The 17,425-nt window shown below is 37.4% G+C and overlaps 1 protein-coding gene across 8 annotated transcripts in view; it reads left to right on the plus strand.

Moving 5' to 3' along the window:
* The window catches only part of MAD1L1 (mitotic arrest deficient 1 like 1), a 999,035-nt gene that overhangs the window by 703,752 nt on the left and 277,858 nt on the right, over window positions 1–17,425 (plus strand). The window lies entirely within an intron of this gene.

Consider the following 17,425-nt stretch of genomic DNA (forward strand, 5'->3'; position numbering starts at 1 on the left):
GAACCCCAAACACGTTCAAGTCCTCTTTGTCTAGGCTCAAAGTGACGTCAGTTTCTCCAGGATTGGTTGGTCTCTTTGACCTTATGCTCTATTGGCACTATGCAGTGGCTCTTTTGTGTATATCTTGTCCTAGAATCAGACAGAATCATTAAGCAAAGTCCCATAATTTATTTAAATAATTAGTGGCATAATTTTTATAGTCACAAGCTTTCTAGGGCATGCATTAGCAAATGTATTTCAAACTTGTAGCACTGAAAAGTCAAAAAGTTAAAGAAAATCTTAATACTGGTGACATGTGCTTCAAATATAAAAAGGAGAGAAAAAATAATAAAAAAAAACTGAAAAAGTATATTGCACATGCAAGAAAAATATAATAATAAAAGAGCTTTAAAAAATTCAAAAATATAGCTTATAATCATTGACACTCTGTGTCAGTTAAGAAAATATAAAATACAAGGCTTTCTCACCAAAAAATGAGATCCATTTCCTCTTTGTATCTGGCCATGATCACTGTGAGTAGAAGGCAAATGAATTGAACAAGGTTAACAATTTTTTCATCTTTAAAAATACAGTAGTACAAATATGTAGATATCAAAATCCCCAAAATTCTCAATAGCCCAATTAATTACAATAGCAAACAAACACACTTTCATATTTCAACATTTTTAAAACCTATGAATTGATGGGACATTTGTCACAATTTTTACAAACATAGCAATCTTTCAACCTTGGTAATAAACATAATTTTTTTAAACAAAGTAAAACTCATCTTGGGTTTAGAACATAATCAAGAAATCTATATATCATCCGGGTAAAAGTAAAATAGTGAGCTGAAGAGCATAAATAAAGGGGTGCTCCTTGTTCTTGGAGGCTTTTCCCAAGGGTACAAATGCCCTGAAATTAACTGCCCAACTTCCATTCACATGTGGGAAGGTTGGGGGTTATAAAATACATTTCACTTCAGCTACTAGAATGGGCCTTACCTCGTGGTAGGGGCAGGCAAAAATAACCAGACTGTTAAAAAAAAATTCCAAAATCATATTTAAAAAACCCTTAAAATCAAATCATTTGAGGTATTTAGCACATTAAAATTCCAAAGGTTGTTAATACAATTATAACCAGTTCTGAAATCCATCTATCCTCAGCAAAATAGAAAAAAGCTGTTTTTCCATATATGGGCTTATTCACAATAATATTTTTTCAACACAGTTATAGGGGGAAAACAACAGAATTTCAAAACTCAGTACATTCAAAATAAATTCAATCAACCTTCAGTTCACAGAATAATATTCAATCCAGTAATATATGAACTTAAAATCACAAAGTTAAACCTTAAACAAAACAATGCAATAGAATACAGAGATTTTTATAAACCATTGGAGTCTGAAATGCCTTAGAATGTAGCCTTTAGTCTCTTCAAAGTTCCTTGGGGTTTTTTTTTGTTTGTTTTTATTTATCCATTTAAATGTCTATTGTCCGAAGGTAGAGTAGTAAGGGCTAGGCTATGGGGTTCAAGGGATCCGTCCAGGGCCCCATAGCTGGGAAGCATCGGAGGCCAGATTTTAGCTAGAGACCTCCCGTCTCTGGGCCTGGCTTCCAGTTCGCTGGGCCACCCATTTTCCTCCCCAAAGTTAAAGTTGAATCTTTGGGCTGAGTCTGCTCCCAGACAGGCAGGTAAAATCAATGAAATTGCCAGAAGAGTCAAAAATCCTTTTAAACAGCCCATTGCTTTTTAGGTTTCTGTTTGAAAAGTCTGTTTCTTCTCTCTAGTCTTTTCTCTCTTTCCCCTCTCTGATACCCCTGCAGCCAATACCCCCAGCCACGTGGAGGCTTAGCCTAAGGGAAAATCTCCTTTCCCTCTGGTCTCTCCCCTCCGCCCACGTGGCCAATACTGTTACCAGCTGGTCGCAATGAGTCCTGAGCGATCTGCTCCAAGGATCTGGGTGATGAGCCGGCTGGGTCGGGCTCCTGGGTCTGGGGCACAGAAATAGGCAGGCAGCGGGCCGGTGAGAGGCCAGGAGCAGGAGCGGCTGCGGGGGTGGGCAAGGCCGGGACCAGGTACCAGGTGAGGATGATCAGGGCTGCAGGCTGCAGGCAGGAAGCGGCGGGGCCGCTTTCTAGGTACTAGCTATTAAAACTGAATTTAAGATCAGAAAAGAAATCAGAAGACTGAAAGTTCTTTTTCCCGTAGTGGTTAGCCAAACTGTAAAGAGTAAAATTTAGGGGAGAGGGGGAGACTGAGGCAGGTAGAAATTAGTTTCTCTCTGCAAGGAATATTATAATTTTTAGAGGTTTATTAAAGTTAAAAATTAAGAATATACAAGTAAGAAACATGTGCCTAGGCCAGAGGCCTAGACAAAATAACCTCACATCATGGAAGAGACGCCTCTGCTCCAAAAAACGGCAGTCCAAAAAAGGCCGAGCCCTTCAAAAGCCTTTGCTTAAATATCTTCTCGATCTTGGCCCAGGTGAGATTACAAGGCATTCTGGGGAAGTGGAGCAAAGGCTCATGGGGATTGTAGTCCTGTATTCGAGTCTATTTTTTACACAACTCCAATAGTTCTTTCTCTGGAGATGGATATCATTCTTTGTCATAAGTCCCTCAGAATGGTTCTGGATCTTGGATCATTATATTGCCGATAATAGCTAAGTCTATCACAGTTGATCATCCTACAGTATTGCTATTACTGTGTATGGTGTTCTCCTGGTTCTGCTTATTTCACCCTACATCAGTTCATAGAGGTCTTTCCAGCTCTTTCTGAAATCCTCCTGATTATCATTTCTTATAGTACAATAGTATTCCATCACCATCATGTACCACAATTTGTTCAGCCATTCCCCAATTGATGGATACCCCCTCAATTTCCATTTCTTTGCCACCAGATTTGAACTAGCACTTCCCATCTGTAGGCCTGACTCTCAATCCACTGAGCCACCCAGCTGGCCCCTGGTTTGGATTTTCTTAAAGAAAGTTAGCCTACCATGAAGGCCAGGATGCTGGCTACTTAGAACAAAACCACTCATTAAGAGACTAGCCAAGGATGACTTCAGAAGTAGCCTCCTTGTGTGATTCACCCTCTTCAATAGGACCCAACCAAAAACAGCAAAGTAGTTATTCCTTCTTTTGCTTGCAGAAATTCAGAAATGCTTATTTCTTTGGATTGTCACTTTTTATGCCTTCTACCACCGTTTTCCCCTTTCTTGTTAGTAAATTATCTTGAGCATCTAATTATATTGCCCTGTGATTCTTTTGCACATGTGGTTTCTGATAGTCTCCTCTTACATTCTAGGCTGCTTTCTTCCTCCACCTTCTTCTCAGCTTTGGCCTTTCGGCACCTGGTCCCCACAGATTTTTTGGGAAGATTTTTTTTTGAAATCTTCACAACGTTTTTCTATTTCCACATTGCTCCTTTCAGTTTCTTGTTTACCTTCATAAACCTCTCGCTTCTTAGCTTCAAACCACAATGCCTAATGTTCTTCACCTTCTTCCTGCTGTTCCCTTGGAGCTGTTGGAATTAATTCTTTCTCTGAGCTCGACTTTTGTTTTGTTTTTTGCTGTTGTTTTTTTCCCTTTAAAACTTAATCCCTGTCTGCTAAGGTTAAAGCACTGCTTTCTTCTTGCCCATGTGATTGCTATACTTTGTTCTCTGTTTTTGTAAAGTATGCAACATTCCTGGCCTAAAGACTGTTAATTAGCACATCTGTGTTTGTCTTATTGAAACAGCTGAAATGAGTATCGTTATAAACTGTGATTCACTTTTTATCCTTTCTTTTACTTTCTTATGTATCTGTAAACTCCAATAGATAACTAAAGTCAAGTGCCCAATTACAGGATTTCTCTACAATTCCAATTAAACCATTAATTGACGTTGGTGTTCTTTAGTGCCTGACATTTAGAACAAGCAAATAACAAGAAGGGAACAGTATAGCACATAGCCTTAATAAAGCACAACAACCATTTTCTTCTCCTTTTTTATTATCAATACTATGTATTGGTTCCAAGGCAGAAGAAGGGAGAGGGCTAGGCAGTGGGGGTTAAGTGACTTGCCCAGAGTCACACAGCTAGGAAGTGTCTGAGGCCAGATTTGAACCAAGGACCTCCCATTCTCTAGGCCTGACTCTCTATCCACTGAGCCTTCTAGATGCCCCATAACCCCCAAGAATCATTTTCATTGGCTATTGACTCAGTTTTAGGGAGCAGACTGTCAGAAGGGTATTCAAAAAACAACCTCAGCCAGGAACAGTGAGGTGGCTCAGTGGATAGAGAGCCAAGCCTACAGACAGAAGGTCCCAGGTTGAAATCTGGTCTCAGACACTTCCTATGTATGTGACCCTGGATAAATCACTTAACTAACTTTTACCTTGCTCTTTCTGCTCTCCTGATATGGAACCAAACAGTATTGATTCTAAGATGAAAGGTGAGGGTTTTTTGTTTGTTGTTTTTTTTTAAAGAGAGACATTGTTATTGAGGCAAAAGAGGTCTCACCTCTTTTCCGCTAGAGGAAGATAAGACCCTACATTCAGATGGAAGGGAAAGGAAGACCATCATAGTCATTAGTCCATCTGAGAGATGAAAATAAATGCACTCTGGTACTCTTTTTCTTTCAAACTAGATCTTGGAAAGTACAAAGCATCCTTGAATCTAGATAGAAAAGAATGATTCCCTTTTATCCTGAGAATCCAGTTAGAGAGTTGTATTTGAGGAGATAGTCTAAAATAGTGATGTCAATTCTGAGGGACTGATGAAAAAGAATGCTATCCAGCTCCAGAGAAAGAACTGTTAGAGCCAGAATGCAGATGAAAGCATAGGATTTTTCACTTGTTTGGGGGGGGGGGTATTTGTTGTGGGTTTTTGGTTTTATATATTCACTTACAAAAAAGAACTATAGGAATATGTTTTGCATGATAATGCATGTATTGATTGAATTACTTGCCAGCTGCATGACAGGGGAGGAAAGGAAGGAGAGAGACAATTTGGATCTTATAACTTCAGAAAACTTATGTGGACATTTGTTATTACGTGTAATTGATAAAAAAAAATAAATTTAAAAAATAATAATATGAAACTCAAATAGAAATGGATCCTTGGGAGCCATGTACAGACTTAGAAAACCACAAGTTAGCATTATCTGTGTTATATTGTGTTTTTATTTATTTTGTTTAAAAATTACCCGTTGGAAGGTACCTTAGTCATCATTTTAAAAAACCCTTTTTTGTGTGTGTTAGTATCAACACTAAGTATTGATTCCAAGGCAGAAGAGAGGTAAAGACTAGGTGTTTGAGGCTAAGTGACTTGCCCAGGGTCGCACAGCTAGGAGATGTTTGAGAGCAGATTTTAACTCAGAATTTCCCATCTCCAAGCCTTGGTTTCTAAAGCTGCCTTCCAAATACACTTTAATCTGATTCAGCTGGTACTCCATCATGGGCTGCTTATAAGTTCCTCACCCCCCAATTAGTGAATTTCTCACCTTTGGTCTAGATGCTTCTGTTATTTATTGAATTGAAAGGTGCTGAAGGGGAGAAAGGTCATAGAATTGGCACTGAAATGGACTTTAGAAGCCATTGAGTCTAACTGAAAGAAAAAGGCTTATTAGGTTTGTATTGGCCAGACAAACTATTGACTGCCCTTTGAGGATATGAATAAATAGAAGAATTCAGAAATGGAAAACTAATAAAGGTAAACCTGCTATGGTAAAGGCAATCTCTACCTTCCTCTCTGCAAAACACATACTCTGTGTTCTTTCTCTGTCTTCTAAAGGTGTATTGTGCCTCTTGGTTTATTAAAATAAGGGTGAAAACTGCTAAGGGAAACGGTTTGAACTTTCTGTGAGTCACCCAGGACAACCAACACTTTCCTGAAAGGGATTTTAAATTATGGACAGTGATAACTCTTTCCATGTTATCAGATTCTACTGTGTCCCAAGCTATGCTTTGATCCTTCTAATTATGGGGAACTTACTATCTTACAAGTTATCCTATCCAATTGTTGAAAAGCTTTGATTATTAGAAAGTTCTTCTGTATTTTTAAGTGAAATCTGTTTCCCGTTCTACCCAGTTGGTTGTAGTACTGTCATATGAAGCCTCTGTCTCTCCATCTCTCTCATCTCTCTCTCTCTCTCTCTCTCTCTCTCTCTCTCTCTCTCTCTCTCTCTCTCTCTCTCTCTCTCTCTCTCTCTCTCTCCCCTCCTCTGTCTCTGTCTTTCTCTCTCTCCCCTTCACTCCTTTCTTTCTATCTTACTGTTTCTCATTCTTCTCTCCCTTTCTCTCCCTCTCCTGGCAGGCCTATTTGACACCAGTAAATAAATAGCTCTGAATCTAAAGAAACAAATCTATTGATTTCTTGAAGGAAGATTTCCCCTTTAGGTTCAAGTGGAAGCTACATAATAAAAATTTCCTAAAATCCTGTTTTAAAATAAAGCTTTCCCTCTGAGACCTGCATTATTATACAGAAAACCTCATTTGTAATGTACATGTTTGGACTTTGAAAGCCTTAAACTTAATTTGGGAACCAAAGAACCTCATAAGCAGCATGTGCATAATTGCTTTAGGATGTTAAGGCTTTTATTAGTGCAGATACTCCACTGACACTGGACACAACCTCTCTGTTACTCAGTAGATTAATTTCTTTGTCAAAAAATTCACGACCAACCTCTCTGAACTTAGTTAGACTAGGCCCATGTAGGAAGCCTCTCCAGAGTCTATACTCAGTCAGCATTGTCTTTGAGAACCCAGAGTCACATTTGTGCCATGATAAGACATCAGAGGAGTATTTAAGTGGAAGAAATTATACTTTAGATATTCATATATGACCTGAATCTCAATAATTGATCTATTCCACAATTCCCCTTGCCTGAGAGCTTTGTTTTGTACCAAAGGGAGTCTATGCTTGTCTTTAATCTATCTAGCAAGGTCACGTTAAGATGAAACTCTCTGCTATCCATATCTTTATGAGTTTGCTTGGATTCACTGGCCACTTTGCTTTAAAATAATGATAGTATTGCTTAGCATTTATACAGTACCTTAAGATTTGCCAAACATTTTAGAAATATTTTCTCATTTGATCTTTACAACCCTTTCTTTCCTTTTTTTTTTTAAATTTGTGAGAGGAGAGTAGGGAGTAGCAGCTATTCTTATTCTTATCTCTTACCCTTGAAGAAACTGAAGCAGACAAAGATTAAATGACTTGCCCAATTTACCCACATAGTTAATAAGTGTTTGAGGCAGGATTTGAACTCATGTCTCCCACTCTATCCATTGTTCAGCTTATCCACTGCTAATTTCTCATTTATTGTGACCTAACACATTTATCAGAAACATCCAATCCCAGATGATTTCTCTTTATGATTTTATGTGTGAGCTGTAAATGTCCTGCACAGGGCCCCTCACCAGAACAGGATCCTCCTTTGAATTGCAATCTGAACTTCCCCCACAGTGCATTTGTACTTCAGTATAGGCCTCTCAAAGAACAAGACATTTTGTCAATGAGTCAGCCCCAGGACTTCAGGGAAAACTTATTAACTGAGGAAGGGAAATTGCCCAATGCTGACATTGACTAAGACTAGCTGGAGCATTTTATAGGCTAGGTGGGTGGGCGGGGGCTTCTGGCTCTGCCCCATGGGTATGTGCGGGCCAGGCCTAAGGGCGCTGCAGTTCTATGCCAATAAATAGTCTGTGGCTCCAAAAGTTACTGAAATACTAGAAAGACTGTAGGCCAAAGAGATCACCATGCCAGAGCACATTTAAGAAAAAGAGAAATCACTGACAGTATTTCAGATCTCCCTTATTTCTTATAGAAAATATCCCATGCCTCACATTCCCTATTATTGTAACATTTCCCTCATCACCAATAACCCTCCAGAGTCTTAGCTTGTTGTGAATCAAGACAGATTGTGATCTAGAGGAAGAAGTATAAGGATATGGATTAGAAGGCTTGGTTCCTTGTTAAATACTGTGTGGTCTTGGGCAGATAACTTGCTCTCTCTGAACCTAAATTTCCTTGTCTTTTTTTCTTTCTTTTTTTTTAAACCTCTACCTTCTGTCTTAGAATCAATACTGTATATTGGTTCCAAAGCAGAAGAGCAAAGGGGGTGGCTTGTGACTTGCCCAGGATCACACAGCTGAGAAGTTTCTGAGGCCACATTTGAACTGAGGACCTCTCATCTCTAGGCCTGGCCTTCAATCCCCTGAGCTACCTAACTGCCTCCCTCATCTTTCAAACAAGAACATTAATCAGTCCCGTTCTGTCCCCATCAGAATTGTGGATTGAAGGGAGAGAATACAGAATTTTGGAGCTGGTTATCCAGAATTGTGGGAAAGAGAGTAAATAAATAATGATCACAAATAAAGCCATTACAAGACTTTTCTTAAAGTGAAACAAAAGGAAGAAGACTATAAATTGTACAGTTGGGCTCTCAGCAAAATGCTAAGATGCATAAGAATATAAAAGAGTTGAGAGAATCCAACTCAGGAAAGTAAAACAGAGATAATAAATGAGAAGAGTCATAGTTTGACTTTATTGGGTTTATAAAGAATTATTATTATGAGGTTGAATTATGGACTTTTTTGCCTTAAAAGAAGGAAAAAAATTGTATGTCTGATTTTAAATATCTTTCACAATTTAAAAAAAGATCTGTGAGAATCAAATAATATAGGAAAGAGACTAGAAAACATTTTAAAGGATTGAATAAATGTGAGGTATTATTGTCACTTCTCAGAGGTCTCCTATCTGTATATAATGAATCATTTTTCCAGAAGAGACTTGGAAGACATTGTACACTCTTAGGAATATTTCTCCTACTCTTTATTTCCCCAGTGTTTGTAAGATTTCATTGCAGTGATTGCACATGTAAAATGTATATCAGATTGCTTACCATCTCAGGGAAGGGGTGAGGAAGAGAAGGTCAAAAGAAGAGAGAATATTTGGAATGTAAAACTTTAAAAAATGAATGTTTAAAAAATTTGTTTTTACATATAAGAGGAGAAAAAATAAAATCTTATTTTTAAAACATAATTCATTGAAGCCTGAAGCTCAGGCATTCAAATCTTTGAATTGTACTGCATCCCTTTTGATGGATTCTTTTAAGTCCACCTAAATGAAGCTGATTATTGAAGCTAAAGAATTTTGAGAAATGCAGATAAAAATGTAAGAAAAGGCTAATTATATTAGTGGTACCAGAATGTTCCTTATGTCAGTTATAAGATCATAAATTTAGAGCCAGAAGAAATTTTAGAGATTATCTAGGCCAGGTATTCTTAACTTGGGGTCTATGAACTCTTTTTTTAAATTATATTTTTATATGCATATATATGCATTTCAATATAATTGGTTTCCTTTGTAATCCTAAGTATTTTTAGTTTATGCATTTAAAAACATTATTCTGAAAAGAGGTCCATAGGTTTAACCAGAATGTTAAAAGTCATCCATGATGTAGAAAAAAGTCATAATCCCTGACCTGGCCAATTCCCACTTTTATAGATTAAAAAAAATGAGATGTAGATAGGGGAGGTGATGTATCATCCATCAGGATCTGAACTTGAGTCCTCTCACTTCCAAATCCGGTACTGTACCATGATTTGCCTGTCTCATTAGTCAGGGCAAATAATCTTAATGGTGGAGGAAAGGTTAAAACCTTATTGCTGGAAGAAACTGAGTATCTAGGAGATAACAATCTTCAGCACCAGTTGTTGGAAACAACCTCTAAGAAGCTTTTTCCATCCTCTGTTCATCACAGTTGTGAGAAGCATGTGAGGATAGCCTGTAGTATCTATTCATTTTCCCCTATTGTATAGGGAGCAGTCCTTGGAGAAGGCTTCAGTTACTTTTCTGTCTGTGTCTGAGCATCCACAAACTGATTATCACTTCACTGAAATAGAGTTCCTAGTGCTAAATTGGTTGAATAAAAGTTGCCAGGTTCCTTCTAAAGCAGTTATTCCCATTAGACACACAGGCAGCCATCAATGACAACTCATGTTATTTCCTTTTGTGGTGAAGTGACAAAAGCACTGGCCTAGGAGTCAGGACACCTGGGTTCTCAGTCACTAATGTGTGTAGCTAAGTTACCTTAGCTAAGTTACTTATCCTCTTTGGGCTTCAGTTTTCTTGTCAGAAAAATAAAGGAGCTTTAATTGAATTATCTCTAAGACCCTCTCTAGCTCTAAACTTAATGATTCTGCCTAGAATGTCATTAATATTCAGATGATCAAGTTAATAAGTTGAAAAAAGTATTAATGATCCTATCCTAATCCTGAAACTCTTGTTTTGTCTTTGTATATTCAGCCTCTAGTACAATGTCTTATACATAGTAGGTGGTTAGTTTATTTTTGTTGGCTACTGGTGGGTATTTATGAACCTACTATATATTTTTAGGCATTTAGCAAAGCTGAATAAATGTTTAGTCAACACTCTTACCCTCCTCCATTCCCTAGAAGATGTTGAAACTCAGAGCATTCTAGTGTTTTTCTCAGTGAAGAATTCCAGGGAGGAAGGAACCAAGATGGCAGAGTGAGAGAAAGTATTTTTTGCCTTAGCTCCCAAGAACACCTCTTCCACAATAACCTGTAAAACACATCAGAACAAATTCTGAAAGAAACCCAAGGCAAAGTCACAGCAAGTCATTTGTCCAGTCTCCTATAGCTTAGGAAGACAAAGAGATCTGCAAACACTGGGTAGGGGCTGACCAGGAGCATAGAATGGAGGTGGGAATAGCTCTAGGGAATATCCCAACATCCAGGAACAGTAAGGGGGTTGAGACTGATTACCAAGGCTGAAAGAGAGCAAGAAGGAGTCCAATCAGGCAGTCGTGTTACCCGTTACCCAGTTCGGTACTGTAGATCCAAGGCAGAGAAAAGGGAATATGTGCAAACATGGGGATCAGTTGAATACTGAACATAGAACCAATTCCATAATCCTAGTTGTGAGCTCTGAGCCCATGAACAGAGTGTCAACCCAGTACTCAGTACTAACCTTTAGCCTAACACCTAGCTTATGTGGAACAACCATGTCAACAGAACAGAACCGAAGAGGACCCAGCAGTTCATTCGCTCTCAACCTGCAAAACCTCCCTACTAGTAGTCCCACAGTGACAGAATCCAGCAGCAGCTACTGAAAACTGAAAATTCAACTCCATACAAATCAACGGGCTTGACTTGCAGGAGGACTCCTTGGACAGATCTCTCTCTGCATCATACCACTTTGGAAATACAGGCATACCTCAGATGTACTGCAAGTTCAGTTCCAGACCCCTGCAATAAAGTGAATATTGCAATGAAGCAAGCCACATGAATTTCTTGGTTTCCCAGTATATATAAATGTTTTGTTTACACTGTTGTATCTATTAAATGTGCTATAGTCTATTAAATATGCTCTCATATGGTCTAAAAATGAACAGAATTTAATTAAAAATAGTTTATTGTTTAAAATGCCAACTATCATCTGAGCTTTTAGTGAGTTGTGATCTTTTTGCTAGTGAAAAGTTGTGCCTCCACGTTGATGGCTGCTGACTGATGAAGGTGGTGATTGCTAAAGGTTAGGGTGTTTATGGCAATTTCTTAAAATAAGCCAACTATGAAGGGTCCCAAATGAATTGACTTTTCCTTTCACTTGAACACTTATAGGCCACTGAAGGCTTATTAATTGGCCTAATTTCAATATTATTTTGTCTTAGGGAATTGGGAGACCCCAGAAGAAAGAGAGACTGAGGAATGGCTGTTAGTTGGAGCAGTCATTTATTGAGTTTACCATCTTATATGAGTGAGGTTTGTGGTGTCCCAAAACAGTTGCAATAGTAACATCAAAAATCACTGATCACAGACTTCCATACCAGATAAAATGAAAATGAATGAAAAATGAAATGAAAACGTTTGAAATACTGCAAGAATTACCAAAATGTGACATAGACACACAATGTAAGTACACACTGTAGAAAAATTGCTATAAACCTTCAATTTGTAAAAAATATAGTATCTGTGAAGCACAACAATTCATAGCATAGTAAATTGAGGAATGCCTATTTTGAAGGCCTAAACTCAGCTATGAAAACAGCAGAAGGATATTATAAAAGATAATTTAGTTAAGCAGCTTTAATTAGGTTATATTCATTGCTTTATTAATTTTTTAGATTTATATTCTCTGCATATAATCCTATTAGATACCCAATATTATAATGATAAGTTGTAATCAGTAGAATTAATAGTAAAGAATAACCCTAATTATTAGTCAGTTAACTGCATATGATAATCAATAATTATATTGTGAGTAACAAAGAAAATCCATTGAAGTGCTTTGCAAAAACATCCATGCCAAGGGGAATTTTGCATATGTCTCCAGCTCTCTGGAATGTGTCTAGAAATTATGGTATCTCAGTTGGCTTTGGAGCTAAAGAGTGACCTTGTCTATCTGTATTTTCACCTTATATGGAAAAGATGCTTTCTTCATAGAATAGAGTTAAGAAAAACACTTGACCTTGAAGAAGGAGACCTTCTAAAGGACAAAAACTCTCATTGCCCTTCTGAGAAAAAAATTTTCAGAAACCACCCTCCTTTTAAGGAGGGCTCATGTCATCTCACTATATACAAAATGAGCTCTAGGTCTTTAGACCACACTTTGTGGGTCTTGGACCCTGACACTATAATTTCTTAATATACATCAGTTTGGCTCAGTTAATTGTTTCCCAGTATTTATTTATTTTTAACAATATAAAAGTACAAAAACTCAGGTCAGACATCTCCTTTCATCTCCCAAAGTTAACAGAATCCAACACTAACTTAAAAAGTCAACATGTATGTTGGAAGAATGAACAAACAAATGGGAAAAAAACCAAGTGAGAAGAGCTGCTGTAGAGGCAGGGAAGATCACTGGAGAAGACAACTTGAAAACATTGACAAGCAAAGCCTCAAAGAAAAATGTGGACCTAGAAGAATTAAATAATAAACTAAAAAAGAAATTTTAAAATCAGTTAAGAGCAGTATAGAAAAGAATTGGAAAAGAAGAAAGTGCTAGGGAAGAAATATTTTTAAAAAGAATGAACAGTTTGGAAAACTTTCCAATCTTGGGCACAATGATGATTTTCAGTACTTATAAACCCCTTTATCCCAAAATTTTTGCTATTGAGGCTAAGACCCAATGTCCATCAAGCTTTTTGAGCAGTATGAGTAGAGATTCATTAGTCTCTTAGTATTCAGTGTCCTCATAAAGTTAAAAGCAGAAACCTAGGTTCTAGTTCTAACTCTACCTTTATTTAGCTTTTCACCTGAATGCAACCTCAGTTTCTTCATTTATCAGATGGGGACAATAATATCTACCCTGTCTTCTGTAAAGGTCTTTTTTCATCAATAAGTTTTTTTAATGTTTACTTTGTGCCAGGCACTGTGTTAATCCCTGAGAAAAGGAGAAAAGAAAATGGAGCATTTATATAGTACCTACTATATGTCAAGCAGTATGCAAAAGTGATTTTCTTTAATAAATAGTATCTTATTTGAGCCTCATTACAACCCTAGGAGGTAGATGCTATTATTATTCCATTTTACAAAGGAGGAAACTGAAGAAAACAACTTAAGTGACTTGTCCAGAATCATATAACTAATAAGTATCTGAGGCTACATTTGAACCTTGCTCTTCCTGAGCCCAGTCTCAGTACTCTATCCACTTGTACCACCATTTTTCTCTAATGGGAGAAGTCAACCCAAAGCAGGAAGGGATGAGGGCAGGATTTCTAGATTTAGAAGTCTAGAGCACACCTTAGTGAAAGAGGAAGAGATAGCTAGGCTGGGCACCCTCTTTTTTGGGGTGGGGGAATGCTAGAAGGAGCTATGTATATGTGTGTATACATATATATATATAAAGATCTATAAAGAGGTTTCAGGGGCATGTTGGAGAAATTCTGAATTCAACCTACCAAGAAATGAAGAGATAGTTGTCCTGGGCCCCTGTAGGTGAAAATGCTCTGAAAATTAGAAAACACTCTACTGTTATAAATTGTTATTGTAAAGGTTACCATTTGTGTTGTCTATGGTTTTGAAGCCCTGTTTTTAACAAACTGAGAGCAACTTCTTTTATGCCCCCATTTAGAAAGAAGCCCATCAATGTTTAATGTTTGGTCTGAATGAACCATTCCATCTGCCATATCAGAGTTTTGATTAGGAAATATAGCCAAAAAGCAGGTCATGAAGAGGATACAGGGAAAAGCTGCCTACTTTTGAGACCATTTCCCAAGAGCAAGAAAACCAATTGAGCCACCTGAGGGTTTGTAATGTGCCAAAACTCTGTGTTTATTTTGATGCCACACAAGATAGCACCTTTGTAGATTTGCTTCTTTAAATATCGTATTCAGCCTGTTCTTCTCTGAAAGGCCTATCAGTGATGTTTAGTTTTAGATCTACTGTGTCTTCCTTTCGGATTGCTTGGTGGTCCATTCATTCTCATTAAGCACCATGTATATGACCCTGTCCTTGGTGCTGGAAGAGAACAAGGTTGCAGAGAACTGCAATCCAGTTTGCTATTGATTACAAAAGCTGTGATGTGTCTGATTTAGTTAGATAGATTTCTTTTGCTGTTGAGAATTAGAAGCAGTGGCCTGAAATAGGATTGAGTGGAATATCTAGTTTTGCTGAGATGAATTCGTCACAAGGCCAAAGGACTTTCTTTGTTAAGAAGTCTCCTGAATATACTGAGTTCTTCTAAATTACTCAGAACCTTCTAAGGAGATAAAAATGTAGTCCCAACTGAACTGTTTACCATATTTTTATCCAATAGCTTAAAACATACTTCTCCCAAGGGTTTTTACACCATCATAATTGAAGGATTCCAGGCTAGGATAACTCTCTAGTATATTAAGGAGCCAGCATTGTCAGCTAGAGTAAGTAACCATGCTTATAATGTATGGCTTCAGGACCCACTGCTGCCTGAAATCCTCTACTCTCTACTTACTGATGACTTGTATTCTGTCTTAGATGGATTCATTCTCTTTATTTTAAGGAATTAATCAACATCAAAATAAATTCCCCGGAAGGGGTAATAGTTAAATTGTCATACATAACAAAGTATTTCAGAGTAGGATTTGATTGGGGGCTGAGGAACTGGGAGAACATATCAAAGCACTGGATTTTTGAGGGGCAGGGAGAAGAGGACATGACAACAGGCAAGAAAAGACCGAAAAAGAGGAGATCAGACAATTATGGAATACTATTATGCTATAAGAAATGACAAGCAAGATAATTTTAGAAAAATCTGGAAAGACTTACATGAACTGATGCAAAGTGAAGTGAGCAGATCCAGAAGATACACAGTGACAGCAGTATTTCTTAATGAATAACCGTGAATGACCTTATTATTCTCAGCAGTTTAGTGATTCAAAAATCCCAAAAACTCATAATGAAAAATGCCATCTGCCCTCTGAGAAGGAACTGATAGAATCTAAATGCAAACTTAAACATATTATATTTCATTTCCTTTCTTTTTTATTTCAAATTACTTCCACAAAATGACTAATAGGAAAACTATTTTGCACTATTACATATGTAAAATCTATAATCAGATTGCTTGCTGTTTGAGGTGGTGGGGCAAGAAGGAGTAAGCAAGGGAGAGTCAGAAGAAGGAAAACTGCAACTCAAAACTTGAAAAAATGAATCTTAAAAAATTGTTTTTACATATAATAGGGGAAAAATAAAATATTATTTTTTTAAAAATAAGACAAAGAGGAAACCATTGTAATAGAAAAAAGCCCTGTGTTTGAAGTCAGAAGTCTGTGCTTCACATCTTTGGCCTCAAGCCAGTTATCCTCCTTCAGGCCCAAGTTGCATCTGTAAAATGAGGGGTTTGGACTAGGTGATCTCCAGGTTGATTTCTGGTTCTCTGTTTATGATCCTGGTAAGCACCCTGGACAAAGATGATTTACTTCACAGTTTTATTACCAGCTTCTGGCTCTGCCGCTCTGAATCAGGGTCCCTCATTGTTTGTTGACCTTAGTTTACTGGGAGTAATGTGATTGAGGCCAAGGATTGGACCAGAAGGGTCATATTTGTCTATTCTAGAGTAATCAAAGCCAGTGGCCACCATGTGGAGGCAGTGAGTATAAGAAAGGAAGAAGACAATTAGCATAGCAGTGGAAGGGAGCTCTAAGGTGGTCCAAATACCACACACACAGGGAACCTTCTCAACATGTCTCAGAAAATTGAGTTTCAAACATTACTGGTAGGATGCATATTGCTTTATGGGCCTTCAGCTGAGACTATTTTAATTGAACAGTACACTTGGGGAAATGTGAAGCAGAGTCCATTTTAATCCATTTTCACTATGTGTATGCAATGTATAATTTTGAAAAATGTATTCAAGGGTCCTCTTCAAACTTGCATTTCACTATTTGCTACAAAGAACCTTTGCATATCCATACATTTAAATTTGAATAATGGTAGGAACAGCTTTTTCTCTGCTACTGAAAATGCATCTTCCCAAAGATGTTGAGGTCCATGCGCCTGCAGAGTCTTTGGGAGTGTAGGTGGGAGGCTAATAGCCAGGTCAGATCACTGTCTCTTTCCACTTCTCATTTAAGAGGAATGTGGTTGCCCAGAGAAGGAGCAGTAATGGAGGTGGATGACCCAGGGGTTAAGAAGGACATTATTACTGTTCATTTCTAGGGTGTAAAGCATTTGATATATTTCAACTTACAAAGAGAAACTCACTTTTCCTAGAGTCCCTGGGGGGACAACAACTGCAAAAAGGAGTTTGATTAAAATGTTCTTTATGCAGATGTGGGCTGGGTGTGCATAGAATTGAAATGCAAGACTTATTTTTCTCCTACTGATACTCATACTATGACTCTTTGGGGATTCAGATTACCAACTCATCCCAGTTAATGTGCTTGCTGAATATTTACTGTGTCTAGCGCTAGGCTAGGTTCTATAAGATAAACAGAGAAGGTAGAAGGCATGTTCCCCACTCTCAAGTGGCTTGTGGTATAAGTGGTGAGACAAGAGTGAAGGGTATGAGACCATCTAAATAAGTGCTGAATTGTATTGAATAGGGTGAGTAGAAGTCTCAATTTTTTAAAACTTAAAAATTTACTTTTTTTCTTTTAAGATTTTCTTACACAGAATAAAAACAACTGCTTGATCACATGGTTCTATGGTGATATGATTGGGGATATGGACTCTAATTGATCACTATTGCAAATATTAATAATATGCAAGTAGGTCTTGATCAATGACACATGTAAAACCCAATGGAATTGCTCATTGGCTACGGGAAGGGGGAGGGAGGAGGGGAGAGAAAGAACATGAATCATGTAACCATGGAAAAATATTCTAAATTAATCTAATTAATTAATTAATTAATTTAAAAATAAATAAAAATGTCTTTCTAAAAATTTATTTATTTTTAAATAAGTTTATATTATATTTATTTATAAATAAGTTTGAATAGATATGTTTGACC

This window comes from Monodelphis domestica, chromosome 7 (genome assembly GCF_027887165.1).
Source record: "Monodelphis domestica isolate mMonDom1 chromosome 7, mMonDom1.pri, whole genome shotgun sequence".
NCBI lineage: Eukaryota > Metazoa > Chordata > Mammalia > Didelphimorphia > Didelphidae > Monodelphis > Monodelphis domestica.